Source organism: Mauremys reevesii, unplaced genomic scaffold (assembly GCF_016161935.1).
Source record: "Mauremys reevesii isolate NIE-2019 unplaced genomic scaffold, ASM1616193v1 Contig18, whole genome shotgun sequence".
NCBI classification, from domain to species: Eukaryota; Metazoa; Chordata; order Testudines; family Geoemydidae; genus Mauremys; species Mauremys reevesii.
This window is the reverse complement of record NW_024100804.1, coordinates 1-4,742: the sequence shown is the minus strand read 5'-3', so window position 1 is coordinate 4,742 and position 4,742 is coordinate 1.

Sequence of the window (4,742 nt, the reverse complement as noted above, 5' to 3'; positions counted from 1 at the left end):
GGAGGGATGGAGGGATGGAGGGATGGACGCGAGGGATACATGGAGGGATGGAAGCACAGCTGGGATCTGGGGAGGGAGGGATGGAAGCGAGGGATACATGGAGGGATGGAAGCACAGATGGGATCTGGGGAGGGAGCAGGGCCGGCTCTAGGTTTTTTGCAACCCCAAGCAAAAAAAATTTTGTCTGCCCTCCGTCCCAGCCCTGGGCTCCCCCTCATAGCCCCTTGCTGCCCCAGCCCTGGGCTTTCCCCCACAGATCCCCTGCCACCCCAGCGCTGGGCTTCCCCCTTTCCCCCCCCACCCCGCTGCCTCCCCCTCCCTGGGCCTCCCCTTCCCCACCAGTGCCCCCACACCTCCTGCCGCCCCAGCCCTGAGCTCTTTCCCCCCGCCTGCACCCTCCTTCCGCCGCAGCCCTGGGTCACTGGTAACTCGCTCCCAGGGCGGGTCATTCAGCAGGAATTTTGGATGTGCACAAAACACAGACAGGATTGGGTCCCATGTAGTTACAGAGCTGCAGTAAAGTGGAATAATTTTCAGCTGGTGGGATTGGAGGATACCTGGATGCATATTATAAGACTGTCCTCTGTAAATGAGGAAAAGTTGAGGTGCCTTTATCATTCTTTTGTTCCACTCTTTCTTTCTTTGGGGAATTTGCCAATGCAATCTCACTGTCTTCCTTTCAAACAAACAAACAAAAAGGCAATGGCTGTTGAAAATAGCAATTCCAGTCCTAATAACCACTGGGAAGCATTTCTTGCTCAATTTTATCCTACTTTTTCTACAGCAAGTTACAGTGGATCAGTGTATTTGATTTGGGAGAAATGAACTAACAGCTGCCCAAACTGAGCTTGAGCACTCCTGAATTTTGAGGTGTTCAAATCTGGAAGGCAGGTGGTGGGTGTGGGGGAGGGCTGTGGGCTCCACGGGGAGCACGGCAGCATGTATGCAGCAGCTGTCACACTGGTCTGAGTGGCACGGTAAGGGGGCTGGGGTTGGAGAAGGGGTAGGAGGTTCGGGAGGCAGTCAAGGGACAGGGAGCAGGGGGCTGGATGGGGCGGAGGTTCGGGGGTCAGTCAGGGCAGGGAGCAGGGGTTAGATGGGTCAGAGGTTGGGGGCAGTCAGGGGACAGGCAGCGGTTGGATAGGCATGGGAGTCCCAGGGGTTTGTCAGGGAACAGGTAGGGGTGGGATCCTGGGGAAGTTGGGGGTCTCAGGAGGGGGCAGTTGGGGACAAGGAGAAGGGAGGCTTAGATAGGGGTGGGATCCTGGGGGCAGTTAGGGGCAGGGGTCCCAGGAGGGGTGCTCAGGGGACAGGGAGCGGGGGGGGTGGGATGGGTTGGGGTTTCTGTTGGGGGGGCAGTCGGAGGGAGTGGATGGTGGCAGGGTGGGGCTACCCTCCCTCCCCCTGGAGTGTCCTGTTTTTGAATGTTAAAATATGGTCTCCCCCTACCACCATTCACAGCACTCCCAGCACGCTGCCGCATGAGGTCCCCCTCCTTCCTTTCCAGTTGGTAGTGGCCAAGGGAATGCTGGGAAATGTAGTTCTTTCCCTGCTCCAGGGCTGGCTCTATAGGCAGGGAGCTAACCAAGGAACTACAGCTCCCGGGGGTCCCTGTTGGTTCTCAGCTGCTATGATGGATCCCTGCCACTCCTGCAAATGGGCTGCCCCAAGCAGGTGCTTGCTTTGCTGGTGCCTAGAGCCGCCCCTGGAGGGATGGAAGCACAGATGGGATCTGGGGATGGATGGAGGGAAGGGCAGGTGAAGCGACGAATGGAGGGATACTCTGGGTTCTGGAGATCGGGGGTGGATACACATTCCCATGAGCTGCAGGTCCCTGGGTGCTCTGTGGGGTTATATAACTGGGGGGCCCACGCACGAGAAAGGATGGTCTGGAGACATGGTGAGGGCTGCAGCTGCGGGTGGGGATGGGGCAGCAGGGAGAGACATGGGGGATGATTCTGCCTCCGGGTCCAGCTCCAACCCTGTGGGACCATCCCAGCCAGACCCCCAGCATCCCCTCCCGGATCTACCCTGGCCAGACCCCCAGCACCCCTCCCGGATCTACCCTGGCCAGACCCCAGCACCCCCCCTGGATCTGCCCCGGCCAGACCCCCAGCACCTCCTGCCAGATCTACCCTGGCCAGACCCCCAGCACCCCTCCTGGATCTGCCCCAGCCGGACCCCACCCTGGATCTGCCCCGGCCGGGTGGGGCGCAGCAGGTCTGGAGGCCTGACTCTGCAGTGTCTATTTTGGGCTGGTCCAGGCAGCTTCCGCCCAGAAACCCAAACAGTAATTAGAGCAAGTGCGGGGTGGGGGGGCCCAAAGGAAACGCGGGTGGGGGGGGAGGATTCAGAAACGGAATGAACAGGAGAGGAGCAACCAGGGAATGAAAGAAGAAACAAACCGGCGGGGAGGAGGGGCCCAGACACTGGGGGTTGGGGACGAGGGGAGGAAGGGCCCAGACACTGGGAGCCCGAGGGGAGGGGAGGAAGGGCCCAGACACTGGGGTTGGGGAGGAAGGGCCCAGACACTGGGGCCTGGGGGGGAGGAAGGGCCCAGACACTGGGGGCTCGGGGGAGGAGGAGGAAGGGCCCAGACACTGGGGGCCTGGGGAGGAGGAAGGGCCCAGACACTGGGGGCCCGGGAGGAGGAGGGCCCAGACACTGGGGCTTGGGAGGAGGAGGAAGGGCCCAGACACTGGGGGTCCGGGGAGGAGAGGAAGGGCCCAGACACTGGGGCTTGGGGGGAGGAGGAAGGGCCCAGACACTGGGGGTCCGGGAGGAGGAGAGGAAGGGCCCAGACACTGGGGTTGGGGGGGAGGAGGAGGGGCCCAGACACTGGGGCCCGTGGGGAGGACAGGAAGGGCCCAGACACTGGGGGTCCGGGGGAGGAGGAGGAAGGGCCCAGACACTGGGGCCTGAGGGGAGGGGAAGGGCCCAGACACTGGGGCCCATGGGGAGGAGGGAGGAAGGGCCCAGACACTGGGGTCCGGGAGGAGGAAGGGCCCAGACACTGGGGGCCCATGGGGAGGGAGGAAGGGCCCAGACACAGGGGTCTGGGGGGAGGGAGGAAGGGCCCAGGCACTGGGGCCCGGGGAGGAGGGAGGAAGGGCCCAGACACTGGGGGCCCGGGAGGGGGAGGAGGAAGGGCCCAGACACTGGGGGCCCGCGGGGAGGGGAGGGCCCAGACACTGGGGGCCCGTGGGGAGGAGGAAGGGCCCAGACACTGGGGGCCTGGAGGGGAGGAGGAAGGGCCCAGACACTGGGAGCCGGAGGGAGGAGGAAGGGCCCAGACACTGGGGGCCTGGGGAGGGAGGAAGGGCCCAGACACTGGGGGCCCGTGGGGGGAGGAGGAGGGGCCCAGGCACTGGGGGCCCGGGGAGGAGGAAGGGCCCAGACACTGGGGGCCCGGGAGGGGGAGGAGGAAGGGCCCAGACACTGGGGCCCGTGGGGAGGGGGAGGGCCCAGACACTGGGGGCCCGTGGGGAGGAGGAAGAGCCCAGACACTGGGGTCTGGGGGAGGAGGAAGGCCCAGACACTGGGGGCCTGGGGGAGGAGGAAGGGCCCAGACACTGGGGTCTGGGGGAGGAGAGGAGGGCCCAGACACTGGGGCCCGTGGGGAGGAGGAAGGGCCCAGACACTGGGGCCCGTGGGGAGGAGGAAGGGCCCAGACACTGGGGCCCCGGGGGATCGGGACTTGCTTCCTCCCTTCCCGGATGCTGCCCCTCTCCGCACCCTGCCGGCTTTGTGTCCCCCATGCTGCCCCTGGGCCCCACCCAGCCCCCGCCCTTCTCATTCCCACCCTGCTTCCCCCTCCTCCCCACCACCCCCTGCTGCCATTCTCCTTCCCCAGGATCCCCATTGTTGGGCAGGAGAGACGGGGGTGGGGAACCACAGAAGGAAAAAATGTTTCAGCGAGAGGAAAGTTCAGGCCTGTGAAGGGGCGGGGATCCACAGCCCCTCAACAGGGCGGGGGTGATACCTCCTTACAGCCCCATCTGCCCCTCCCCCCAGCCATTCCCAATGCCCCCTCCCAGCCAGTTACTACTCCCCCGTCTGTCCCATGGGACCCCCACGCCCTGCAGGGGCCGTCCCAGCTAAAGGGGACTGCCCCCTCCCTGCCCCCACGCCCTGCATGGGCCATCCCAGCTAAAGGGGACTGCCCCCTCCCTGCCCCCACGCCCTGCAGCCGTCCCAGCTAAAGGGGACTAGCCCCCTCCTGCCCCCACGCCCTGCAGGGGCCATCCCAGCTAAAGGGGGGACTGACCCCCCTCCCAGCCCCCCACGCCCGGCCGGGGCCGTCCCAGCTAAAGGGGACTGACCCCTCCTGCCCCCCACGCCCTGCAGGGGCCGTCCCAGCTAAAGGGGGGACTGACCCCCCTCCCTGCCCCCCCCACGCCCTGCAGGGGCCATCCCAGCTAAAGGGGGGACTAACCCCCCTCCCAGCAGCCCCGTGACCTGGGCTTGGTGAAGGTGATGGGGGGAGGGAGATTAAAAGGGCTCACAGCGGGTGTGTGAAGGAACACAACTACACAATGGGCACAGAGCGACACCACTACACACCCACACCAACAACCCCCCCAGGGGGAGGCACAACTACACAACTGTCTACACACACAACCTGGGGGGGGACACGGGGACACAACTATACACACTCACACACACAACATACACACACACACCCCCCTTGTGGCAGGAAACACAAGTACCCAACTGTATGAAACACACACAGAGCTACACAC